The sequence below is a fragment of the Solea solea genome, chromosome 3 (genome assembly GCF_958295425.1).
Source record: "Solea solea chromosome 3, fSolSol10.1, whole genome shotgun sequence".
NCBI classification, from domain to species: Eukaryota; Metazoa; Chordata; class Actinopteri; order Pleuronectiformes; family Soleidae; genus Solea; species Solea solea.
The window spans coordinates 20544769-20571244 of NC_081136.1; the positions used below are offsets into that span (position 1 = coordinate 20544769).

Consider the following 26476-nt stretch of genomic DNA (forward strand, 5'->3'; position numbering starts at 1 on the left):
ATCCCAGAAAAGCCTTTCACACAGCAGTGTTTCAACCATGAAGTTTGTATGAAGTTTGTCCTTGCCAAATGTACTGAATGTGACAGACGTGGTACCGCAAGTTTGAAGAGGGTGGAGTATAGTAGTTTTATTTGCGCACACACACCAGTGGGCAAACACATCAAATGCAAGCCAAGGAAAGTGGGCCTGCGTACACCAAGGCAGCAATGGGTGTGAATGGGCGCGAGTTGTTTGCTATGGGGTATGCCAGTCCTTGACGTGTCCAGGGATTTGAACCACCAACTGTTCTGTCACTAGCCAAATGACACTCCAGATAGTACAGCAGGTGAGGCACAACAGAGGTAGACAGTCTTTAGTCGGCTTCCCCACCCCATTATACCAAAGGGGGCACTGAAGAAGGATCTGTTCGGAAGCTTTCTGACTTCTGAGCTGCTCACAGCAACAGGACAAGCTCGCAGTCTTTTTCCAAGCTGTGCCTCATTTCATTCTTCATCAATTTGGCAAGAGTAAATACTAGGTATTGTTCAAAGTCAGGTTCCACCGAGATTTGAACTCGGATCGCTGGATTCAGAGCCCAGAGTGCTAACCATTACACCATGGAACCACTGGGATCTCACCTGAGCAGTTGAAATGTTGTTAAAGTGTATACAGTCAGGAAGGCCCTGCATTCAGGTGACAGTCTTTCCCTGGAGTGGTGGGTGAGAATCCTACGTCTCTCAGTAAAACTTTCCATCTTGATTGTGGTCTGGGCTGTTTCACAAAACATCATACCACTCTGGTCAGAAGCTGGATATTTTTTACACTTATTCTGTGAGGTGTCTCTCAGGTGACCCCAACGACGGTCATTCCCAACTTGACTCAGGTGAAACTAACTACCCGGAAGTGGGTCAGAGTGTGTACGACCTGCGTTGTTCAATGGAGCATTCTCTTTACATGTATCCTGCCTACAGAGACTAAATACCTGTTTTTTTTTACTCACCTGCAACATCCATTTGGTTCAAATCTCAGAAAAGCCTTTCACACAGCAGTGTTTCAACCGTTAAGTTTGTCCTTGCCAAATGTACTGAATGACTCACAGAGTCAAGACAAGCCCTTCACGGCACTATAAAGTCCGTCCTTACTAATGCAAGTGGTTTGTGACTGTGGTGGTATTGCATATTTAAAGTGGCAAACTCTATGAACCTGTGAACCATGATCAATAGCGATCTTGAATGAAAGTGGACATAAAGAGAAATAAAGACATTGGAAGAACTTGACTCACCTTTATAAAAAGAAAAGGAATCCAAAAACATGTGGTCCATTTCTTATCGTCTTAGCAGACATGCTTCCCTGGAGAAATGTGTAAATTTGGTTGGTCTTGAGGTATAATTCTCACTTTGGCTGAAAGAGGTCCCACATTCAAAATCCCACACCAAACATTCACTGAACTATTGCAAGCATAAATCCTCATCAATGTGTGTCCTTTGTGATTCTTGACGAGTATTTCTCACATAAAATCTGTAACAGGAGACCTACATAGAACTTTTTCGGAGGCTCGTTGGTCTAGGGGTATGATTCTCGCTTTGGGTGCGAGAGGTCCCGGGTTCAAATCCCGGACGAGCCCTCTGCAGGTGTAACGTTTGAGAAGTTTGTTTGGATGTTCCCTATTTCGTTGGACTTGCGGTACGATTCTTGCAGAAAGGCCTTTCACACAGCACCGTTTCAACCATGAAACCAGTCCAGTCTGTGCCAAATGTAGTAAATGTGACAAAGCTGTTATCTCACATGCTTAAAGAGTCGTTTCATTTGCGCACGCACCCAAATGCAGGGAATCCAAGGAGCAGTGGGCACCACCTGAGTACACCAAGGGAGCAATGGGTGCGAGTTGTTTGCTATGCGCTATGCCAGTTGTTGACGTGTCTAGGGATTTCAACGCCCAACTGTTCTCTTATGAGGCAAATTCCGGCTGCCCCAAAAGGTATCCTGTCAGAAGTGGGATTCGAACCCACGCCTCCATGGGAGACTGCGACCTGAACGCAGCGCCTTGGACCGCTCGGCCATCCTGACTTGGCGGGGGTAGTCGCGACTTGTCCAGACCGGGCTGCCCATTTGCATCTGAACAACAAAAGATACTCTTTTGATGACGAGAATGTCCACATTCTGGCCAAGGGGGACATATGGTTTGAAAGAGGAATGAAATCATCTTCATTTTTTTACCTAGAAAACCAACACAACAGAGAAGGTGGCCTAAGACACCAACTATTAGTCACCTACAATGCTGCCCTTAGCTCTTTTCCATTAGGGGTCAACACTCAACCACTGACAAACTAAGGTGAACTCCAACACACATTAGCAGAGTGTGCCTCTTGGATGAGAGGGGAAATGTCTTCAACTTACCTCAAGCAAGACCACTTGATAAAAAGAAAATGAATGCAATGGCCGTGAAAGGTCCTGGGTTCAAATCCCAGAAAAGCCTTTCACACAGCAGTGTTTCAACCATGAAGTTTGTATGAAGTTTGTCCTTGCCAAATGTACTGAATGTGACAGACGTGGTACCGCAAGTTTGAAGAGGGTGGAGTATAGTAGTTTTATTTGCGCACACACACCAGTGGGCAAACACATCAAATGCAAGCCAAGGAAAGTGGGCCTGCGTACACCAAGGCAGCAATGGGTGTGAATGGGCGCGAGTTGTTTGCTATGGGGTATGCCAGTCCTTGACGTGTCCAGGGATTTGAACCACCAACTGTTCTGTCACTAGCCAAATGACACTCCAGATAGTACAGCAGGTGAGGCACAACAGAGGTAGACAGTCTTTAGTCGGCTTCCCCACCCCATTATACCAAAGGGGGCACTGAAGAAGGATCTGTTCGGAAGCTTTCTGACTTCTGAGCTGCTCACAGCAACAGGACAAGCTCGCAGTCTTTTTCCAAGCTGTGCCTCATTTCATTCTTCATCAATTTGGCAAGAGTAAATACTAGGTATTGTTCAAAGTCAGGTTCCACCGAGATTTGAACTCGGATCGCTGGATTCAGAGCCCAGAGTGCTAACCATTACACCATGGAACCACTGGGATCTCACCTGAGCAGTTGAAATGTTGTTAAAGTGTATACAGTCAGGAAGGCCCTGCATTCAGGTGACAGTCTTTCCCTGGAGTGGTGGGTGAGAATCCTACGTCTCTCAGTAAAACTTTCCATCTTGATTGTGGTCTGGGCTGTTTCACAAAACATCATACCACTCTGGTCAGAAGCTGGATATTTTTTACACTTATTCTGTGAGGTGTCTCTCAGGTGACCCCAACGACGGTCATTCCCAACTTGACTCAGGTGAAACTAACTACCCGGAAGTGGGTCAGAGTGTGTACGACCTGCGTTGTTCAATGGAGCATTCTCTTTACATGTATCCTGCCTACAGAGACTAAATACCTGTTTTTTTTTACTCACCTGCAACATCCATTTGGTTCAAATCTCAGAAAAGCCTTTCACACAGCAGTGTTTCAACCGTTAAGTTTGTCCTTGCCAAATGTACTGAATGACTCACAGAGTCAAGACAAGCCCTTCACGGCACTATAAAGTCCGTCCTTACTAATGCAAGTGGTTTGTGACTGTGGTGGTATTGCATATTTAAAGTGGCAAACTCTATGAACCTGTGAACCATGATCAATAGCGATCTTGAATGAAAGTGGACATAAAGAGAAATAAAGACATTGGAAGAACTTGACTCACCTTTATAAAAAGAAAAGGAATCCAAAAACATGTGGTCCATTTCTTATCGTCTTAGCAGACATGCTTCCCTGGAGAAATGTGTAAATTTGGTTGGTCTTGAGGTATAATTCTCACTTTGGCTGAAAGAGGTCCCACATTCAAAATCCCACACCAAACATTCACTGAACTATTGCAAGCATAAATCCTCATCAATGTGTGTCCTTTGTGATTCTTGACGAGTATTTCTCACATAAAATCTGTAACAGGAGACCTACATAGAACTTTTTCGGAGGCTCGTTGGTCTAGGGGTATGATTCTCGCTTTGGGTGCGAGAGGTCCCGGGTTCAAATCCCGGACGAGCCCTCTGCAGGTGTAACGTTTGAGAAGTTTGTTTGGATGTTCCCTATTTCGTTGGACTTGCGGTACGATTCTTGCAGAAAGGCCTTTCACACAGCACCGTTTCAACCATGAAACCAGTCCAGTCTGTGCCAAATGTAGTAAATGTGACAAAGCTGTTATCTCACATGCTTAAAGAGTCGTTTCATTTGCGCACGCACCCAAATGCAGGGAATCCAAGGAGCAGTGGGCACCACCTGAGTACACCAAGGGAGCAATGGGTGCGAGTTGTTTGCTATGCGCTATGCCAGTTGTTGACGTGTCTAGGGATTTCAACGCCCAACTGTTCTCTTATGAGGCAAATTCCGGCTGCCCCAAAAGGTATCCTGTCAGAAGTGGGATTCGAACCCACGCCTCCATGGGAGACTGCGACCTGAACGCAGCGCCTTGGACCGCTCGGCCATCCTGACTTGGCGGGGGTAGTAGCGACTTGTCCAGACCGGGCTGCCCATTTGCATCTGAACAACAAAAGATACTCTTTTGATGACGAGAATGTCCACATTCTGGCCAAGGGGGACATATGGTTTGAAAGAGGAATGAAATCATCTTCATTTTTTTACCTAGAAAACCATCACACAACAGAGAAGGTGGCCTAAGACACCAACTATTAGTCACCTACAATGCTGCCCTTAGCTCTTTTCCATTAGGGGTCAACACTCAACCACTGACAAACTAAGGTGAACTCCAACACACATTAGCAGAGTGTGCCTCTTGGATGAGAGGGGAAATGTCTTCAACTTACCTCAAGCAAGACCACTTGATAAAAAGAAAATGAATGCAATGGCCGTGAAAGGTCCTGGGTTCAAATCCCAGAAAAGCCTTTCACACAGCAGTGTTTCAACCATGAAGTTTGTATGAAGTTTGTCCTTGCCAAATGTACTGAATGTGACAGACGTGGTACCGCAAGTTTGAAGAGGGTGGAGTATAGTAGTTTTATTTGCGCACACACACCAGTGGGCAAACACATCAAATGCAAGCCAAGGAAAGTGGGCCTGCGTACACCAAGGCAGCAATGGGTGTGAATGGGCGCGAGTTGTTTGCTATGGGGTATGCCAGTCCTTGACGTGTCCAGGGATTTGAACCACCAACTGTTCTGTCACTAGCCAAATGACACTCCAGATAGTACAGCAGGTGAGGCACAACAGAGGTAGACAGTCTTTAGTCGGCTTCCCCACCCCATTATACCAAAGGGGGCACTGAAGAAGGATCTGTTCGGAAGCTTTCTGACTTCTGAGCTGCTCACAGCAACAGGACAAGCTCGCAGTCTTTTTCCAAGCTGTGCCTCATTTCATTCTTCATCAATTTGGCAAGAGTAAATACTAGGTATTGTTCAAAGTCAGGTTCCACCGAGATTTGAACTCGGATCGCTGGATTCAGAGCCCAGAGTGCTAACCATTACACCATGGAACCACTGGGATCTCACCTGAGCAGTTGAAATGTTGTTAAAGTGTATACAGTCAGGAAGGCCCTGCATTCAGGTGACAGTCTTTCCCTGGAGTGGTGGGTGAGAATCCTACGTCTCTCAGTAAAACTTTCCATCTTGATTGTGGTCTGGGCTGTTTCACAAAACATCATACCACTCTGGTCAGAAGCTGGATATTTTTTACACTTATTCTGTGAGGTGTCTCTCAGGTGACCCCAACGACGGTCATTCCCAACTTGACTCAGGTGAAACTAACTACCCGGAAGTGGGTCAGAGTGTGTACGACCTGCGTTGTTCAATGGAGCATTCTCTTTACATGTATCCTGCCTACAGAGACTAAATACCTGTTTTTTTTTACTCACCTGCAACATCCATTTGGTTCAAATCTCAGAAAAGCCTTTCACACAGCAGTGTTTCAACCGTTAAGTTTGTCCTTGCCAAATGTACTGAATGACTCACAGAGTCAAGACAAGCCCTTCACGGCACTATAAAGTCCGTCCTTACTAATGCAAGTGGTTTGTGACTGTGGTGGTATTGCATATTTAAAGTGGCAAACTCTATGAACCTGTGAACCATGATCAATAGCGATCTTGAATGAAAGTGGACATAAAGAGAAATAAAGACATTGGAAGAACTTGACTCACCTTTATAAAAAGAAAAGGAATCCAAAAACATGTGGTCCATTTCTTATCGTCTTAGCAGACATGCTTCCCTGGAGAAATGTGTAAATTTGGTTGGTCTTGAGGTATAATTCTCACTTTGGCTGAAAGAGGTCCCACATTCAAAATCCCACACCAAACATTCACTGAACTATTGCAAGCATAAATCCTCATCAATGTGTGTCCTTTGTGATTCTTGACGAGTATTTCTCACATAAAATCTGTAACAGGAGACCTACATAGAACTTTTTCGGAGGCTCGTTGGTCTAGGGGTATGATTCTCGCTTTGGGTGCGAGAGGTCCCGGGTTCAAATCCCGGACGAGCCCTCTGCAGGTGTAACGTTTGAGAAGTTTGTTTGGATGTTCCCTATTTCGTTGGACTTGCGGTACGATTCTTGCAGAAAGGCCTTTCACACAGCACCGTTTCAACCATGAAACCAGTCCAGTCTGTGCCAAATGTAGTAAATGTGACAAAGCTGTTATCTCACATGCTTAAAGAGTCGTTTCATTTGCGCACGCACCCAAATGCAGGGAATCCAAGGAGCAGTGGGCACCACCTGAGTACACCAAGGGAGCAATGGGTGCGAGTTGTTTGCTATGCGCTATGCCAGTTGTTGACGTGTCTAGGGATTTCAACGCCCAACTGTTCTCTTATGAGGCAAATTCCGGCTGCCCCAAAAGGTATCCTGTCAGAAGTGGGATTCGAACCCACGCCTCCATGGGAGACTGCGACCTGAACGCAGCGCCTTGGACCGCTCGGCCATCCTGACTTGGCGGGGGTAGTAGCGACTTGTCCAGACCGGGCTGCCCATTTGCATCTGAACAACAAAAGATACTCTTTTGATGACGAGAATGTCCACATTCTGGCCAAGGGGGACATATGGTTTGAAAGAGGAATGAAATCATCTTCATTTTTTTACCTAGAAAACCATCACACAACAGAGAAGGTGGCCTAAGACACCAACTATTAGTCACCTACAATGCTGCCCTTAGCTCTTTTCCATTAGGGGTCAACACTCAACCACTGACAAACTAAGGTGAACTCCAACACACATTAGCAGAGTGTGCCTCTTGGATGAGAGGGGAAATGTCTTCAACTTACCTCAAGCAAGACCACTTGATAAAAAGAAAATGAATGCAATGGCCGTGAAAGGTCCTGGGTTCAAATCCCAGAAAAGCCTTTCACACAGCAGTGTTTCAACCATGAAGTTTGTATGAAGTTTGTCCTTGCCAAATGTACTGAATGTGACAGACGTGGTACCGCAAGTTTGAAGAGGGTGGAGTATAGTAGTTTTATTTGCGCACACACACCAGTGGGCAAACACATCAAATGCAAGCCAAGGAAAGTGGGCCTGCGTACACCAAGGCAGCAATGGGTGTGAATGGGCGCGAGTTGTTTGCTATGGGGTATGCCAGTCCTTGACGTGTCCAGGGATTTGAACCACCAACTGTTCTGTCACTAGCCAAATGACACTCCAGATAGTACAGCAGGTGAGGCACAACAGAGGTAGACAGTCTTTAGTCGGCTTCCCCACCCCATTATACCAAAGGGGGCACTGAAGAAGGATCTGTTCGGAAGCTTTCTGACTTCTGAGCTGCTCACAGCAACAGGACAAGCTCGCAGTCTTTTTCCAAGCTGTGCCTCATTTCATTCTTCATCAATTTGGCAAGAGTAAATACTAGGTATTGTTCAAAGTCAGGTTCCACCGAGATTTGAACTCGGATCGCTGGATTCAGAGCCCAGAGTGCTAACCATTACACCATGGAACCACTGGGATCTCACCTGAGCAGTTGAAATGTTGTTAAAGTGTATACAGTCAGGAAGGCCCTGCATTCAGGTGACAGTCTTTCCCTGGAGTGGTGGGTGAGAATCCTACGTCTCTCAGTAAAACTTTCCATCTGGATTGTGGTCTGGGCTGTTTCACAAAACATCATACCACTCTGGTCAGAAGCTGGATATTTTTTACACTTATTCTGTGAGGTGTCTCTCAGGTGACCCCAACGACGGTCATTCCCAACTTGACTCAGGTGAAACTAACTACCCGGAAGTGGGTCAGAGTGTGTACGACCTGCGTTGTTCAATGGAGCATTCTCTTTACATGTATCCTGCCTACAGAGACTAAATACCTGGATTTTTTTTTCTATCCACAAGACAGTCAGAAGTGAAGAAGCCTCGTGGATGAGTGTTAAAACATCTTCGACCTAACTCCAGCAAGTCTAGTTGTCTACAGCAAACTCCTGACAATGACCTGGATGACTAAGAACCTTCACAGACAGAACATAAAACATAGTCCAACAGTATCTTTTCCCAATTTCCCTTTTCTTTTTAACTTCATCTGGTGATCTTGTAATATTTCTCACATAAAATCTGTAACCGGACACCTACATAGAATACGGCTCAAAGTCCGTGGCTCGTTGGTCTAGGGGTATGATTCTCGCTTAGGGTGCGAGAGGTCCCGGGTTCAAATCCCGGACGAGCCCTGTACTGCCCCGTTCGTCTGTGAGTACGTCACGCTCACCTGCAACATCCATTTGGTTCAAATCTCAGAAAAGCCTTTCACACAGCAGTGTTTCAACCGTTAAGTTTGTCCTTGCCAAATGTACTGAATGACTCACACAGTCAAGACAAGCCCTTCACGGCACTATAAAGTCCGTCCTTACTAATGCAAGTGGTTTGTGACTGTGGTGTTATTGCATATTTAAAGTGGCAAACTCTATGAACCTGTGAACCATGATCAATAGCGATCTTGAATGAAAGTGGACATAAAGAGAAATAAAGACATTGGAAGAACTTGACTCACCTTTATAAAAAGAAAAGGAATCCAAAAACATGTGGTCCATTTCTTATCGTCTTAGCAGACATGCTTCCCTGGAGAAATGTGTAAATTTGGTTGGTCTTGAGGTATAATTCTCACTTTGGCTGAAAGAGGTCCCACATTCAAAATCCCACACCAAACATTCACTGAACTATTGCAAGCATAAATCCTCATCAATGTAAGTCCTTTGTGACTGAGGTGGAATTGCGGGTTTGCAGATGTAGACTCAAAAGCTCTGGGACCCATTCTTGACGAGTATTTCTCACATAAAATCTGTAACAGGAGACCTACATAGAACATTTCGGGAGGCTCGTTGGTCTAGGGGTATGATTCTCGCTTTGGGTGCGAGAGGTCCCGGGTTCAAATCCCGGATGAGCCCTCTGCAGGTGTAACGTTTGAGAAGTTTGTTTGGATGTTCCCTATTTCGTTGGACTTGCGGTACGATTCTTGCAGAAAGGCCTTTCACACAGCACCGTTTCAACCATGAAACCAGTCCAGTCTGTGCCAAATGTAGTTAATGTGACAAAGCTGTTATCTCACATGCTTAAAGAGTCGTTTCATTAGCGCACGCACCCAAATGCAGGGAATCCAAGGAGCAGTGGGCACCACCTGAGTACACCAAGGGAGCAATGGGTGCCAGTTGTTGACGTGTCTAGGGATTTCAACGCCCAACTGTTCTGTTATGAGGCAAATTCCGGCTGCCCCAAAAGGTATCCTGTCAGAAGTGGGATTCGAACCCACGCCTCCATGGGAGACTGCGACCTGAACGCAGCGCCTTGGACCGCTCGGCCATCCTGACTTGGCGGGGGTAGTCGTGACTTGTCCAGACCGGGCTGCCCATTTACATCTGAACAACAAAAGATACTCTTTTGATGACGAGAATGTCCACATTCTGGCCAAGGGGGACATATGGTTTGAAAGAGGAATGAAATCATCTTCATTTTTTTACCTAGAAAACCATCACACAACAGAGAAGGTGGCCTAAGACACCAACTATTAGTCACCTACAATGCTGCCCTTAGCTCTTTTCCATTAGGGGTCAACACTCAACCACTGACAAACTAAGGTGAACTCCAACACACATTAGCAGAGTGTGCCTCTTGGATGAGAGGGGAAATGTCTTCAACTTACCTCAAGCAAGACCACTTGATAAAATGAAAATGAATGCAATGGCCGTGAAAGGTCCTGGGTTCAAATCCCAGAAAAGCCTTTCACACAGCAGTGTTTCAACCATGAAGTTTGTATGAAGTTTGTCCTTGCCAAATGTACTGAATGTGACAGACGTGGTACCGCAAGTTTGAAGAGGGTGGAGTTTAGTAGTTTTATTTGCGCACACACACCAGTGGGCAAACACATCAAATGCAAGCCAAGGAAAGTGGGCCTGCGTACACCAAGGCAGCAATGGGTGTGAATGGGCGCGAGTTGTTTGCTATGGGGTATGCCAGTCCTTGACGTGTCCAGGGATTTGAACCACCAACTGTTCTGTCACTAGCCAAACGACACTCCAGATAGTACAGCAGGTGAGGCCCAACAGAGGCAGACAGTCTTTAGTCGGCTTCCCCACCCCATTATACCAAAGGGGGCACTGAAGAAGGATCTGTTCGGAAGCTTTCTGACGTCTGAGCTGCTCACAGCAACAGGACAAGCTCGCAGTCTTTTTCCAAGCTGTGCCTCATTTCATTTTTCATCAATTTGGCAAGTGTAAATACTAGGTATTGTTCAAAGTCAGGTTCCACCGAGATTTGAACTCGGATCGCTGGATTCAGAGCCCAGAGTGCTAACCATTACACCATGGAACCACTGGGAACACACCTGTGCAGTTGAAATGTTGTTAAAGTGTATACAGTCAGGACGGCCCTGCATTCAGGTGACAGTCTTTCCCTGGAGTGGTGGGTGAGAATCCTACGTCTCTCAGTAAAACTTTCCATCTGGATTGTGGTCTGGGCTGTTTCACAAAACACCATACCACTCTGGTCAGAAGCTGGATATTTTTTACACTTATTCTGTGAGGTGTCTCTCAGGTGACCCCAACGACGGTCATTCCCAACTTGACTCAGGTGAAACTAACTACCTGGAAGTGGGTCAGAGTGTGTACGACCTGCGTTGTTCAATGGAGCATTCTCTTTACATGTATCCTGCCTACAGAGACTAAATACCTGGATTTTTTTTTCTATCCACAAGACAGTCAGAAGTGAAGAAGCCTCGTGGATGAGCGTTAAAACATCTTCGACCTAACTCCCGCAAGTCTAGTTGTCTACAGCAAACTCCTGACAATGACCTGGATGACTAAGAACCTTCACAGACAGAACATAAAACATAGTCCAACAGTATCTTTTCCCAATTTCCCTTTTCTTTTTAACTTCATCTGGTGATCTTGTAATATTTCTCACATAAAATCTGTAACGGGACACCTACATAGAATACGGCGAGACTTCCGTGGCTCGTTGGTCTAGGGGTATGATTGTACAGCCCTGTTCGTCTTTGAGGACGTCACGCTCACCTGCAACATGGTTGGCTTTGCAATGGCAGTGAAAGGTTCAAATCTCAGAAAAGCCTTTCACTGTTCAACCGTTAAGTTTGTCCTTACTGAATGACTCACACAGTCAAGACAAGCCCTTCACGGCACTATAAAGTCCGTCCTTACTAATGCAAGTGGTTTGTGACTGTGGTGGTATTGCATATTTAAAGTGGCAAACTCTATGAACCTGTGAACCATGATCAATAGCGATCTTGAATGAAAGTGGACATAAAGAGAAATAAAGACATTGGAAGAACTTGACTCACCTTTATTCTTTCTTTCTTTTATTTTTGCGCTATTAAGTGTTAAGGTAGACGGAACAATTATGTACATATTTTTGGTTCCGCCCGACCCTTATTTGGCTGCGCACCAAGTTAGAAGATGCGGCACCTGTAGCACTTCTACAGATCTAATTCAGAGCAAGGAAGAACATTTAGCCCCTCGTGGATGTCAGCTCACGAGGTTTGTCCAAGTTTATTTGTGTACTACATCGTGTCTAAGCTAAATCCTTGAGGGTGCTACAGTGAGAACTCAGAAAAGAGACTATAAATCAAAGAGCAGTGATAGGACAAAGCAAAGAAACCCAGATAGCTTACAACAAGACAACAATGCTACACCACCAACAAGCGAAGCAATGTCCAATAGAGTTATGCAGAATGTTAGAGACACTCAAACATCCTCCATCATTCCAGTATGGGTGTCAGCTGAAGGTGAGCCAGAGCATGAAGTTCTTGTGTACGCACTCCTTGATACGCAGAGTGACACTACATTCATCCTTGAAGAAACGGCAAAGGCTCTGCATACTACAGGTGAATCAGTTCAGCTAAAGCTTACCACAATGTCTTCAAGAAACCAAGTTGTGTCCTGTCGCAAGCTCTCTGGTTTACAGGTACGAGGATTTTACTCAAGCAAGATTGTTCCTCTACCAGTAACATATGCAAGAGACTTTATACCAGCAAATCGAGATCATATTCCAACACCTGGAACAGCTAAGGCATGGCCTCATCTTGAGCACATTGCAGATGAAATCGCTCCACTTCAAAGTTGTGACGCTGGCCTTTTAATAGGTTACAACTGCCCTCAAGCACTCGTTCCCCGTCAAGTTGTGCCTGGTAAAGAAAATCAGCCCTTCGCACTAAAAACTGATTTGGGATGGAGCATCGTGGGATTCGGCAATCCATGTCTTGATTATGGACATACTTTTGGAGTAAGTCACCAAGTCATTGTGAAACAAGTGTTGCCAAACATTCAACCCTCTTCAAGCCTTACCAGTGAAGTTCACTATGTCTACCGAACACAGATAAAGGAAATGGTTTCACCCGCAGATGTTATCAAATTGTTGGAGTCGGATTTCGTCGAAAGAGCAACAGAAGACACAAAGGTTTCTCAAGAAGATCTTAGATTTCTTACAAAAATGAAGGAAGGCATTAAGCACAAAGAGGATGGTCATTACGAGATACCACTCCCGTTCAAGAGTGAAAGGCCTAACCTGCCAGATAACAAAGCATGTGCCATTCATCGTCACAAATGCTTGGAAAGAAAGCTGAGGAGAAATGAACAGTACTATATAGACTACAAGAAGTTTATGGAAGAAATCATTGCTCATGGAGATGCAGAAAAGGTCCCAGAGCAAGACATTGACAAGACACCGGCTTGGTACATCCCACACCATGGGGTGTACCATCCTCAAAAGCCTGGGAAGATTCGCATTGTCTTCGATGCCAAATTTCAAGGAACTTCATTAAATGACCATCTCCTGACCGGCCCAGAGCTGACAAATACCCTGCTCGGAGTCTTGTGTCGTTTCCGAAGAGGTCCAGTGGCGTTTATGTGTGATATTGAGCGCATGTTCCACCAGTTTCACGTCTGTGTCTGTGACCAAGATTACCTAAGATTCTTATGGTGGGAGAATTGTGACCTTGACACTTCATTTGCTGTCTATCGGATGAAAGTACACCTATTTGGTGCGGCTTCCTCCCCAGGCTGTGCTAATTAAGGCCTCAAGCACCTGGCAATGGAAGGAGCTAAAAGTTTCAGTGCGGAAACCATCAAGTTCATTAAGACCAACTTTTATGTTGATGATGGATTGGCAAGTGTTGACACTGAAGATCAAGCGATACAGCTCGTCAGCGAAGCACGCCAACTCTGCGGTACAGGCAGACTTCGGTTGCACAAGTTCATCTCCAACAGCACCAAAGTTCTAGCCTCACTTCCAAAGGAAGAATGTGCTGTAGCTGCTAAGGATCTGAACATGGCGCTCAGTGAAGTACATATAGAGAGAGTGCTTGGCGTACAATGGTGCGTAGAATCCGATGAGCTCCAGTTTAGGGCAGTTGTTAAAGAAAATCCACTCACACGCAGAGGAGTATTGTCCACAGTCGCTTCTGTGTTTGATCCACTTGGATTTGTCTCGCCATTCATCTTGCTAGGGAAGCAAATCTTACAACAGATGTGTCAAGATAAGCTCAGCTGGGATGACACCCTACCTGACAGTCTTCGACCCCAGTGGGAATCCTGACTGCTCGACCTGAGAAACTTGGCAGATGTAAAGATTCAAAGATGCTACACTCCTTCAGACTTCAAGGCCCAGCATTACGAGCTTCATCATTTCTCTGGTGCAAGCACGTCTGGATATGGTATGTGCACCTACCTCAGGGTAGTAAGCGAGTCTGGTGAAGTTCACTGTTCCTTGGCGATGGGAAGATCAAGAGTTCCACCATCGAAAGTAACAACCATACCACGGCTTGAGTTGTCAGCGGCAGTAGTTGCTGTCCGCACCGCTGATATGCTGAAAAAGGAACTGGAAGTTGAAGTCGCACAAGGAACATATTGGACAGACTCTAAGGTTGTACTCGGATACATCAGCAATGAAGCCAGAAGATTCCATGTGTTTGTTGCAAACCGTGTAGAACGCATCAAACAAAGTACAGAGAATACACAATGGAGGTACGTGGCTTCAGAAGAAAATCCTGCAGATCACGCCTCGAGAGGTCTTACAGCTGAACAACTTCTAGCCTCAAACTGGTTTAGTGGCCCAGACCTTCTCTGGCAGAGAGTCATAACCAGCGGTGAAATCAAGGTGGGAGAGCTATCAAGCAGTGACCCAGAAGTCAAGAAAGTTCAGGTCCACAAGACACAAGCTGAAGAACAAAGGTCACTTTTAGATGGCCTACACAAGTTTTCCGACTGGTCAAGAATGATTAAAGCCATCGCCAGACTCAAGCGCCTTGTGAGAGAAGTAAATGACCAAAGATCTAAAGATCCAAAGATGCAAAGATCCAATGAAGTAAGCGATCTACAAGAGAGAAAAGAATCATAAAAATGGTTCAAGAAATACAATCTCTTCGGCATCACAAAGCAATACAAGACAAAGTAAAGAAGTTACAAAAGTTCTGTCCATTCCTGGACGACCAAGGCATCCTTCGAGTCGGTGGACGTTTAACACATGCAGCTCTACATTTTAATGTCAAGCATCCTGTAATCCTGCCGAGAGACAGTCATGTGTCAGCATTACTGGTCAAGCATTATCACGAGAAAACATACCATCAAGGACGAGGAATCACCATGAATGAGCTTCGTGCTAACGGATATTGGATTCTTGGATGCAGCAAGGTTGTTTCATCTCATATCTATGTAGTGGTATGAGGCACCACTGATTTAGTTTGTTTGACTGCACCCCGGCCCTCTGACTTATTAGCCAATCACTGCGCTTACCGAGGGGAGAAAAGTAGGCTGTGTCCCTCCTCCTGATCTCTCACTTCCGGGTCGTTGTATGTGCCGCTAGCATCCGAGCACAGGTAAGCACATATGGCCGTGCTGTGTTGTGTATATTCGTCCGTGTTTCATTCAATTAAAACCGTCGTTCCCTAATAGATCCGGCGTCTTCACCGCGGTCGAGCCGATCAGTCGGGGCGGTGTTTATTGCCGCAACCAGAGCATTGGTGAGTGATGACATGCTTCTGTTGTTTGCTGCTATAGCCAGGGGCTAAGCTCCTCTCTCGCTCCTCTCCCTCTAACAGTCTGCTGGTTGTGTGCTGCATGGTGGCTGTTTTCCCTGCCACGCCTGAATTCTTCACCCCTCTCCCTCTTTGGACGGGATGCCAATGCACCCGGACTTATAACTGGAACTTTAAAGCTAACGCTAGCGCTAAAGCTAACGCTAGCGCTAACGCTAAGGCTAACGTCAACGCCAAGTGTACATACAGCTGATTAACCACGGCTATTTGGCCGCTGCTTCGCCGCTGTTTCGCCGCTGTTCTGCCACTGTCCTGTTGCTTGGTGACTGTTGCTCCGACGGCCTGGTTCCGATTCGGTCGGCCGCCTGTGGTCAGCCTGTTTACCGCTGCTACGTGTGATTGCAGTGTGCGTGTGTGTGTGTGTGGCTGTAACTCGTACTGGATGCGACGAGTCTGCCCGAACTCTCAGCCACTCGCTAAGATTGTGTGTGTGTGTGTGTGTGTGTGTGTGAGAGAGAGTGTTTTAAGTACAATCTGGCAAGGTTTGGTTTAATTGTTTACTGATTTACTCTTTGTTTAATGGTTGAATTTATGTTGTTAATATGATCAATCTGATTTCAAACTGTTAAACTGGTTAATTGTTGAGTTGATATCTCTGGCCAGAGACTCTTTTGTTTCTTGTGTTTGGTTGATTAATATAATTTAACATTTCTCAGTTTATCCATTGATCATTTATATTTGGTTCCTTAAATTTGAGCCCGTTTAATTGTGTTTTCCTCTCCCCTTAGTGCTGAAGGCCGACGGTGGTGGTGGTGGTTCTCCTGGGTGGTGGTGGTCCTGTGTGCTGTGTGATCCCTTTTTAAGATTTTCTTTGTTTACACGTCACCTTTTGCTGTGTGTGTGTGGGGTGTCCTCCTTTTCCTTTTGGATGTCACTTCCCCTACCAAACCCCTCCTCCAGCCGGTAAGCCTCAGACTACATCCCCCTTTTAGTTGGGCTCTTTTCTTTTTTTGTGTTACAGTGTCAACCTCATGATTGTTTTAATAATAAATTGTTAGACATGATCATTGAACTCCGTCTCATTCCCTCCCTGAGTAAACGAACCTGAGTGTCTTTTGTCTGAAGGTACTAGTTGACCTTTATTACTGGTCCTTGGGCCATAACCCAAGGTGGCGTTGTCGGTATTTGGAGTAATAATAGTATTTAATAGTAATAACCCTCGTGTCGCCACATCTACAAATGCACAAAATGCAGAAGGTTCAGAAGATGTCCTGAGCAGCAAAAGATGGCAGCTCTTCCAGAGGAGCGTATGGAAACCACATCGTCATTCACTTACTGCGGAATGGACTGCTTTGGTCCCTTTTATGTTAAGGAAGGCAGAAAGGAGTTAAAGCGCTACGGCTTGTTAATCACATGCATGTGTTCCAGAGGAGTACACATCGAGATGCTTGATGACCTCACCACTGATGCCTTCATAAACGCCCTACGTGCATTCATCTCTATCAGAGGCGCAGTTCGCCAGATAAGATGTGATCGAGGCACAAATTTCATTGGTGCAAGAAATGAGTTTGTTGAAGCACTCAAAGAAATGGATCAAGGTAAGCTTGGAAACCTGGAAATTGAGTTTCTCATGAACACTCCTTCGTCAAGTCATATGGGTGGTGTCTGGGAAAGACAAATTCGCACTATAAGAAGTGTGCTAACTTCAATCTTGGAGCAATCAGCCAAACAACTTGACAGCTCCTCGCTAAGGACATTCCTGTATGAAGTCATGGCAGTGATAAACAGCAGGCCACTGACCACAGACCAACTTTGTGATCCGTCAAGCCCGGAACCTTTGACGCCGAATCACATACTGACCATGAAATCCACAATCATTTCCCCACCCCCAGGAAAGTTTGTGCAGGAAGATCTTTATCTCCGCAAAAGGTGGCGTCGTGTTCAACTCCTCACCAATACATTCTGGACAAGGTGGAAAAGGGAGTATTTGTTGAATCTACAAGGCAGACAAAAGTGGGTAAAGGAACATAGAAATGCCAAGATCAATGATATTGTCCTCCTACAAGATGAGATAGCCTCACGGAACCAGTGGAAGTTGGCAAAAATGATTGACGTGTATCCTGGAAAGGATGGAAAGGTGAGGAAAGTGAAGCTGCTTGTGAGTGCTGCAAACCTGGATGAAAAGGGAAAACGGATCTCCAAACCTGTTCATCTGGAGAGACCCATTCATAAGACGGTTGTTCTGTTAGAAGCTGATCAAAGATGCCCAACTTTACTGCAAAAATATAGGAATAAATAGTTCATAATTAATTTACTCGTTTACTCAACTTAAAAACATAAAAGGTTAATTCATAAGCCATTCACTAGTTCATAAATAATAATTTGTTCTTTAAAAATCACAAGTGATTTGGTGGGAGTGTTACAGTCTATCTTTCTTTCCTTTATTTTTGCGCTATTGTGTTAAGGTAGACGGAACAATTATGTACATATTTTTGGTTCCGCCCGACCCTTATTTGGCTGCGCACCAAGTTAGAAGATGCGGCAACAGCGGCACCTGTAGCAGTTCTACAGATCTAATTCAGAGCAAGGAAGAACATTTAGGCCCTCGTGGATGTCAGCTCACGAGGTTTGTCCAAGTTTATTTGTGTACTTTCTATTTTATTGTTTTATTATTTCACAATGCTATGTTTTAATATGTATTCTGTTGTGTTCGTTTTTTGTGACCAGTTCTCACGGGTTGTCAAGATCATAAGGAATAAACCCCGTTTTTAAACTACATCGTGTCTAAGCTAAATCCTTGAGGGTGCTACATTTATAAAAAGATGGACATGTGGTCCATTTCTTATCGTCTTGCTTCCCTGGAGAAATGTGTAAATTTGGTTGGTCTTGAGGTATAATTCTCACTTTGGCTGAAAGAGGTCCCACATTCAAAATCCCACACCAAACATTCACTGAACTATTGCAAGCATAAATCCTCATCAATGTAAGTCCTTTGTGACTGAGGTGGAATTGCGGGTTTGCAGATATAGACTCAAAAGCTCTGGGACCCATTCTTGACGAGTATTTCTCACATAAAATCTGTAACAGGAGACCTACATAGAACATTTTCGGAGGCTCGTTGGTCTAGGGGTATGATTCTCGCTTTGGGTGCGAGAGGTCCCGAGTTCAAATCCCGGACGAGCCCTCTGCAGGTGTAACGTTTGAGAAGTTTGTTCGGATGTTCCCTATTTCGTTGGACTTGCGGTACGATTCTTGCAGAAAGGCCTTTCACACAGCACCGTTTCAACCACGAAACCAGTCCAGTCTTTGCCAAATGTAGTTAATGTGACAAAGCTGTTATCTCACATGCTTAAAGAGTCGTTTCATTTGCGCACGCACCCAAATGCATGGAATCCAAGGAGCAGTGGGAACCACCTGAGTACACCAAGGGAGCAATGGGTGCGAGTTGTTTGCTATGCGCTATGCCAGTTGTTGACGTGTCTAGGGATTTCAACGCCCAACTGTTCTGTTATGAGGCAAATTCCGGCTGCCCCAAAAGGTATCCTGTCAGAAGTGGCATTCGAACCCACGCCTCCATGCGACCTGAACGCAGCGCCTTGGACCGCTCCGCCATCCTGACTTGGCGGGGGTAGTCGCGACTTGTCCAGACCGGGCTGCCCATTTGCATCTGAACAACAAAAGATACTCTTTTGATGACGAGAATGTCCACATTCTGGCCAAGGGGGACATATGGTTTGAAAGAGGAATAAAATCATCTTCATTTTTTTTACCCAGGAAACCACCACACAACAGAGAAGGTGGCCTAAGACACCAACTATTAGTCACCTACAATGCTGCCCTTAGCTCTTTTCCATTAGGGGTCAACACTCAACCACTGACAAACTAAGGTGAACTCCAACACACATTAGCAGAGTGTGTCCAGGGATTTGAACCACCAACTGTTCTGTCACTAGCCAAACGACACTCCAGATAGTACAGCAGGTGAGGCCCAACAGAGGCAGACAGTCTTTAGTCGGCTTCCCCGCCCCATTATACCAAAGGGGGCACTGAAGAAGGATCTGTTCGGAAGCTTTCTGACTTCTGAGCTGCTCACAGCAACAGGACAAGCTCGCAGTCTTTTTCCAAGCTGTGCCTCATTTCATTCTTCATCAATTTGGCAAGTGTAAATACTAGGTATTGTTCAAAGTCAGGTTCCACCGAGATTTGAACTCAGATCGCTGGATTCAGAGCCCAGAGTGCTAACCATTACACCATGGAACCACTGGGAGTCTTTCCCTGGAGTGGTGGGTGAGAATCCTACGTCTCTCAGTAAAACTTTCCATCTGGATTGTGGTCTGGGCTGTTTCACAAAACACCATACCACTCTGGTCAGAAGCTGGATATTTTTTACACTTATTCTGTGAGGTGTCTCTCAGGTGACCCCAACGACGGTCATTCCCAACTTGACTCAGGTGAAACTAACTACCCGGAAGTGGGTCAGAGTGTGTACGACCTGCGTTGTTCAATGGAGCATTCTCTTTACATGTATACTGCCTACAGAGACTAAATACCTGGATTTTTTTTTCTATCCACAAGACAGTCAGAAGTGAAGAAGCCTCATGGATGAGCGTTAAAACATCTTCGACCTAACTCCCGCAAGTCTAGTTGTCTACAGCAAACTCCTGACAATGACCTGGATGACTAAGAACCTTCACAGACAGAACATAAAACATAGTCCAACAGTATCTTTTCCCAATTTCCCTTTTCTTTTTAACTTCATCTGGTGATCTTGTAATATTGCTCACATAGCTGCATGGCTGGGGAGTCTCTGCAATCTCTCCAATCAAGAGAAGAATGTGGCCTAGCACTAACATTGCAGATGGGACAAGGTATGTGAAAGTCAAATTTAATCAGACAGTACAATCCTTGCCTTACTCTGCTAGATTTAATACTGCCACTGGTCCCGAATACTTCAGAGTGTTACATGATCGCCAAGTGAAAGTGTGTCGTATGTGCCTACAGTCTGGACACATTCTTAGAGAGTGTCCTGAGTTTTGTTGCCATAAATGTGGAGTCCAGGGGCACTATGCAAGAGAGTGCCACAAAGCTGTGAAAAGGTGTGAGCTGTGCCATAACAATATGGAAAATTGTATTTGCAATGAAAGTGAACCGGAGAGCGTAGCAGAGTCAGATTTGGAGAAGGAGCAGACAGAGGGAAGCACCGAGGACAGTGCAGGAGAGGAGGGGGCAGAGATGGCACCTGCGGAGGTACGGGGTGCAGAGAAAGGGCCCCCTGCCCAGCTGCCAGGAGCGGAAAAAATAATCACTGATGTAGGAACCTCTGGAGAAAGCCTTCCGGAAGCGCAGAATCAGGAGGCTTAACTAGAGAATGGAAAAAAAGTGGATGGAGCTGATAAGCTCCAAGCCAGGGGCACGAAGAGCAACTCAAACGCAGAATCTGCGCCACTCAGTCCTCCCCACTCTGAAAAAGAGCCAACAATTTCTCCTTCACCAAGTGCTGACTCTGATTCGGAAATGGACCTCTCGTTAGTATCCCTGGTAAGAAAACGACAAAATACAGACAAGTCCGGCAAAACATATAAGAAAAAGCAAAACAGAAAAAAATCAGTGCGATGTTTAATGCCACAATATTACAGCTCACCCTTCTCATGGCCCTGCTTCTCTCACTGAATGCCCGTGGTCTCTGCAGCAGAGAAAAATAACACAAAGTCTGCAATACTACCAAATGTGACATCTTGCTCCTACAAGAGACAAAATGGTCCTCATCTCCTGTGAGCATGGTACGAGGGTTATGGGAAGGGGATGTATTTTTCTCAAACGCAGATCGAGCAATGTGTGGGGTGGCAACGCTGATTAAAAACAATGTCTTTGGGGGAGTCACGTGGTACGCCCGCCCAGGATGGCAGCCTAGGGGAGACCGGAGCTCGCCTATGCCACAAATCCTACAAAAAACTTGAATTGAAGTCGTTGTTCTAATTTTACTTGGTTTTCGGACATTCTTGGGAGGTGGCATGAGTCAGAAAAGTCACTATTTCACTCGCAATCAGCCTCTTAATTCCAGGGGGAAGTCTGCGGCGGACCCTCAGGTAAAGCTACAACCTAAAATGGCGGAGACACCGGTTACATCAAAGAGTCCTCATACAGAGAACGTGGCGGCTGAATTAACCAACATCCAAGCTATCCTCGAGATCCTGGCTAAAGACATGAATGAGGTGAAAAACGGTGTTGGGTCTTTGAACGAAACTGTTAACAACCTCGGCGGTAGGATCACGGAAGCTGAAGAGAGAATCTCCCGGTTAGAGGACGAAGAAGCTAAGGCTAGCCCAATCATGAAAAACTTGGTGAGACAGAACCAACAGCTGCGGGAGAAAGTGATGGCGCTAGAGGGATTTTCCCGACGCCAGAATATCAGAATCTCTGGTATTAGAGAAGGAACGGAGGGCTGGGATTTGCAAGGATGTTTTAAAACTCTGTTGAGTGAGGCACTAGACATTGAAGCGGATGCTTGGTATGAGATTGACAGAATCCACCGCGTCGGCCCGGCACCTGCTAACGACTTAAGACCGAGGCACATCATCGCCCGCTTTGTACGGGACAAAGCCAAGGCTGCGTTTCTCACAGCTGCAAGGAAAAATAAACTGATCACCTGGAGGGACATGAGGGTCTGCTTTTTCCAAGATTACGCCCAAGAAATACAGGAAAAACGCAAGAAATATGATGAGGTACGGCGTATACTCCAACAACGCAAAATCGAATACTCATTGCGTTACCCTGCGGTCATGACTTTCCTGTTGGATAACCGGCGACACCGTTTCTCAAGCCCCGCGGAGGTGAAGAGTTTTTTCAGCGGCCGTGAAGCGACGGATTGTCTGGCGGAGGACAGCGGGGTACAGATGCCACTTAACATGAGCGAAACAGGATGATTATGTCTGGCATTGATTAATCTAAATGTATGGACTGATATCGAAATTTGATCACCGCTTACGATGGGGAGGACAACTGGACTCAGATGGGGGTCTGATTTTGGATGAACGCCTTTTTTCTTTTATCTCTAGCTCGCTGTCGGGTTACACTCACTGCCTGCTGAGCTGGTATTGAACATTTAAGTCTGAAGTTAATTGTGGACAATGCTCTCGTTTTGGTTTTTTTAGGATTTCCCCCCCTTCTCTTTGTTTTTGTTTGTTTTTCACTGAATGGGTAAGATGATTTAATTTACTTTCTACGTACACATAACTCCAACATTAGTATATTGTATTTGTGAAGGTGTTAATGTGTGTTATGGGATGGTTTGATTTCGGACATAGACATATACTTTCCCCGCTGTTTGAGGGTGATCTAAGTAAATGCAACGACTTGAATAACATGTGTGATGTGTGTTTGTTTTGTTGTGCCTACAATGTTGTGCAATTGTGCTTGTTTTGACCAATTATTCTTACCAGGGAATTAGTTGTAACTATACTAGATTGAACAGACAGTGCTCTGTGGGTGTTGCGGCCTGTTTAGACAAATATAATAAAACTCTGCCGGATGACTATGTTTAAAATAGTATCATGGAATATAGCAGGTTGCCATAATGTTGTGAAAAGGAAAAATATCCTCACATATTTGAAACAGAAGAAAACAGACTTCACTTTTATTCAGGAGACCCATTTAAATGATGATGAATCTCTAAAATTAAAAAGGGATTGGGTGGGTCAAGTTTACTTTAGCACTTACTTTAGCACTCCAATAGGAAAAGAGGAGTGATCATACTGGTTAGGAGGAACTGTTGAGAGTACTGAAACGTTACTCTCATCAGGAAGGTAGATGGGTAATTTTGGATGCTATGTTGGAGGGCCAGAAAATAACTTTTGTAAATGTTTATGAGTTTTTTCACGTAATCTGCAATATAGTACGGAGTATAGGGAATGATAACATCATAATTAGAGGAGACTTAAACCAGGTTAGGGATGTGTATTTGGATAAATCCTCTCATCCTAGGCCAGTTAATGACCCAGCACGTGCTGCGGTAGATGTGATGATGGAAGATCTGGGATTGGTTGACGTGTGGAGAATACTCTATCCCCAAGAAAAAGATTATACGTTTTTCTCTAACCCACACTTTACCTATTCCAGGATAGATTATTTCCTGATCTCGCGCTCGCTGGTGAGTCAGACTCCACAATTAGCAACATGGTTTTATCGGACCATGCCCCAGTCGATATAGCTTTATCTTTTACAGTAAATACAAAATCTGTGATGAGGTGGGGCTTGAATAATCTATTACTAAATAGTGAGGAATGTTGTGAGTACATAAGAAATGTAATAAAGGAATTTTGGGAGTTTAATGAGGGTTCAATTGATGATATAGGCATAACTTGGGATGCTTTCAAAGCCTATGTAAGGGGGCGTATTATTCAATATAGTTCTCGAATTAAAAAAGCGGACAGAGATAAATTACAGAAGCTCGAGCAAGACATCAAGGAACTTGAGAAGCAACATATGCAGCACCCTGAGAGGGAAATATGGAATTAATTAATTAAGTTAAAATATGAGCTGAATAATAATCTACAGAAAAAAGTTGAATATGCTCTGTTCTGTTCCAATCAAAAGTACTTTGAACAAGGTGAGAGAGCAGGTAAGGTATTTGCACATAGGGTAAAACAAATGCAAACCTCTAATATAATTCCATCCATACTTGATCACAATAACAAGCTGGTAACAGATAAAAAAGCGATTAATTAAGTATTTCAAATATTTTATCAAAAATTATATATGTCTCAAGGAAACATTGATGAACAGAAAATGACGGATTTCTTTTCGTCCATTAAAATTCCAACTCTAACAGAGGAACAAAGAAATATATTAGAAGGAGAAATTACGTTAGCAGAAGTTAAACACGCAATTTACGGGCTCCGGTTAGGCAAAGCTCCTGGCAATGATGGATTTCCATCTGATTTTTATAAGAAATTTGTTGAAGATCTTGCCCCAAGATTGTTAGCTGTTTACCAGGATACTTTGCAGAAGGGTAAACTCCCAGCTAGTATGAGATCTGCTGTTATCACTCTACTCCATAAAAAAGAGAAAGATCCACAATGTTGTGGAAACTATCGTCCAATCTCGTTAATTAATGTTGATGAAAAAATCATCTCCAAGGTGCTTGCTGCCAGGCTGGAAAGGTTGCTTCACAACCTGGTACATGCTGATCAGGTTGGGTTTGTAAAACACAGGTGCTCAGCTGACAATCTCCGCAGAATATTGCACATAATGTTGAAATACAGGAATGATATAGACCCCATAGTTGCCTTCTCCCTGGATGCGGAGAAGGCTTTTGATAAAGTTGAATTTGCTTTCCTCTTTCATGCACTGGGGAAATTCGGGTTTGGCCCATCCTTCATGCAGTGGTTTCAATTAGTATATACAGGGCCGATGGCTACAGTACTTACTAATGGTGTGATATCACCTTCATTCAGTCGCCGCTGATATTTGCCTTGTTTCTGGAACCACTGGCTATTGCATTGCGGGAAAGCAAAGACATTAAAGGGGTTCAAATGGGCCATGTAGTACAAAAGCTTTTTTTATAGGCTGATGACATTCTTTTGATTACGCACGACCCAAACGCAGCAGTATCCAAGATCTCTTCCATTATTGACTTATTTTCAGAAATATCTGGCTACACGATTAATAGGACAAAGTCAGAGGCCATGCCTATATCTACAATATGTCTACAAATTGGCGCTGTATTAAAGCTACTCGGGGTTAGAATCCGGATCATGTGACCAGCATTCAGGAATTGGTCCAGGTAAATAGGCATAAAAAATGTGGCGCGTCTAAAGTTTATGTGATTTTCAGGGAGGCACGATCACCCCTCCTGGAAGGGTTGAGACTTTGCTGGGAGAAGGATGTGGGCGAACAGATTTCCGATATAGATGGGTGGAGTTGGTGGCATCCTGGTAGAAATGTTCTCGTGAAGTACAATCACAGCTTATTCAGTACAAATTGTTGAACAGGAACCACTGGACCCCCAGTAAAATGGCAAAACTAAAACTCCAGGACAATGACACGTGTTGGAGGTGTGAGAAGGAAGTGGGTACGCTTGTACACATGTTGTATTCTTGTGAAAAAAATGCACGTTTGTGGGTAAGGGTTGTGACCCTCTTAAATGATTTATTTGGATTACAACTCATCAAAACCCCAGCTCTGTGTATTCTGGGTCTGCTGCCAGACAATATCACCTTGACTGGAAGACAGAGATTATGGGTACGTTTGGCTACTACAACAGGATGTAGAATGATTCTGAGACACTGGAAGTCATCTACTCCGTGCTGTTTTAAGGAATGGACTGAACAAATGACAAGAATGGCTACTTATGAGTGAGTCACTTACAGAGTATTGGGGAGAGAGGATATCTTTAATCAAGTTTGGGGCTCCTTCTTGATGTCAATAGAGGGGTTGTCTGTGGATCTGATCTAACCGAAAGTAACATTTATGTGGTGGAATGAGAGGTCAAATGTAAGTGTAACATAAAGATAAGTGTAAGGCACACAATTTTGTTTGGATATTTTATATTTATTATTTATCTTTTTTAATTTTTAATTTTTTTTTATTTTTAATTTTGGAAGGGGACAGTGGAGTATGTGTTTATGTCTTTTATTTTGTGAAGGTGACATATGTTGTACTGTCTACCAAAAATATTAATAAAAAAAACAAAAAAAACAATGTCTTTGATAAGGTAAAAGAAATATATAAATGCTCACGTAGATTATTGATAGTTGATTCATGGAAAAACAAAGTTTATATCAGAATTATCAATATATATGCTCCCAACACTGAGGGTGAAAGAAAGGTGTTTTTCAAAGAGCTAAATAACTGGGTAGACAACAACTCCATCATCACTGGGGACTTCAATGTTCCCCTCACCAAATTTGACATATCTAGCAATAATCTCTTTAAAGATGATGTGCTAGTAGGGCTAGGCGAAATAGTAGTGGAAGAAATCTTGAATCGGCTCAAAGCCAAAAACATTTATTGCAAACGGTTTGCTGAATC

The 26476-nt window shown here is 44.5% G+C and overlaps 1 long non-coding RNA gene and 16 other non-coding genes across 17 annotated transcripts; 7 read left to right on the forward strand and 10 right to left on the reverse strand.

The window, feature by feature from the left end:
• Positions 1–532: 532 nt before the first annotated feature.
• trnaq-cug (transfer RNA glutamine (anticodon CUG)) lies at positions 533–604 on the reverse strand. The gene has a single exon. It is a non-coding gene; the product is annotated as a tRNA-Gln (tRNA).
• A 927-nt stretch (positions 605–1531) lies between these two features.
• trnap-ugg (transfer RNA proline (anticodon UGG)) lies at positions 1532–1603 on the forward strand. The gene has a single exon. It is a non-coding gene; the product is annotated as a tRNA-Pro (tRNA).
• Positions 1604–1963: 360 nt separating this feature from the next.
• trnal-cag (transfer RNA leucine (anticodon CAG)) lies at positions 1964–2046 on the reverse strand. The gene has a single exon. It is a non-coding gene; the product is annotated as a tRNA-Leu (tRNA).
• A 926-nt stretch (positions 2047–2972) lies between these two features.
• trnaq-cug (transfer RNA glutamine (anticodon CUG)) lies at positions 2973–3044 on the reverse strand. The gene has a single exon. It is a non-coding gene; the product is annotated as a tRNA-Gln (tRNA).
• A 927-nt stretch (positions 3045–3971) lies between these two features.
• Positions 3972–4043, forward strand: trnap-ugg (transfer RNA proline (anticodon UGG)). Its single transcript has one exon. It is a non-coding gene; the product is annotated as a tRNA-Pro (tRNA).
• A 360-nt stretch (positions 4044–4403) lies between these two features.
• On the reverse strand, positions 4404–4486 carry trnal-cag (transfer RNA leucine (anticodon CAG)). The gene has a single exon. It is a non-coding gene; the product is annotated as a tRNA-Leu (tRNA).
• Positions 4487–5414: 928 nt separating this feature from the next.
• On the reverse strand, positions 5415–5486 carry trnaq-cug (transfer RNA glutamine (anticodon CUG)). Its single transcript has one exon. It is a non-coding gene; the product is annotated as a tRNA-Gln (tRNA).
• Positions 5487–6413: 927 nt separating this feature from the next.
• trnap-ugg (transfer RNA proline (anticodon UGG)) lies at positions 6414–6485 on the forward strand. Its single transcript has one exon. It is a non-coding gene; the product is annotated as a tRNA-Pro (tRNA).
• A 360-nt stretch (positions 6486–6845) lies between these two features.
• trnal-cag (transfer RNA leucine (anticodon CAG)) lies at positions 6846–6928 on the reverse strand. Its single transcript has one exon. It is a non-coding gene; the product is annotated as a tRNA-Leu (tRNA).
• Positions 6929–7856: 928 nt separating this feature from the next.
• Positions 7857–7928, reverse strand: trnaq-cug (transfer RNA glutamine (anticodon CUG)). Its single transcript has one exon. It is a non-coding gene; the product is annotated as a tRNA-Gln (tRNA).
• Positions 7929–8567: 639 nt separating this feature from the next.
• On the forward strand, positions 8568–8639 carry trnap-agg (transfer RNA proline (anticodon AGG)). Its single transcript has one exon. It is a non-coding gene; the product is annotated as a tRNA-Pro (tRNA).
• Positions 8640–9281: 642 nt separating this feature from the next.
• On the forward strand, positions 9282–9353 carry trnap-ugg (transfer RNA proline (anticodon UGG)). Its single transcript has one exon. It is a non-coding gene; the product is annotated as a tRNA-Pro (tRNA).
• A 337-nt stretch (positions 9354–9690) lies between these two features.
• trnal-cag (transfer RNA leucine (anticodon CAG)) lies at positions 9691–9773 on the reverse strand. The gene has a single exon. It is a non-coding gene; the product is annotated as a tRNA-Leu (tRNA).
• Positions 9774–10701: 928 nt separating this feature from the next.
• trnaq-cug (transfer RNA glutamine (anticodon CUG)) lies at positions 10702–10773 on the reverse strand. Its single transcript has one exon. It is a non-coding gene; the product is annotated as a tRNA-Gln (tRNA).
• Positions 10774–15232: 4459 nt separating this feature from the next.
• On the forward strand, positions 15233–16512 carry LOC131456907 (uncharacterized). The gene is made up of 3 exons (XR_009239955.1): positions 15233–15289; positions 15366–15433; positions 16237–16512. It is a non-coding gene; the product is annotated as an uncharacterized LOC131456907 (long non-coding RNA).
• Positions 16513–18560: 2048 nt separating this feature from the next.
• On the forward strand, positions 18561–18632 carry trnap-ugg (transfer RNA proline (anticodon UGG)). Its single transcript has one exon. It is a non-coding gene; the product is annotated as a tRNA-Pro (tRNA).
• Positions 18633–19636: 1004 nt separating this feature from the next.
• trnaq-cug (transfer RNA glutamine (anticodon CUG)) lies at positions 19637–19708 on the reverse strand. The gene has a single exon. It is a non-coding gene; the product is annotated as a tRNA-Gln (tRNA).
• Between the last annotated feature and the right edge of the window lie 6768 nt (positions 19709–26476).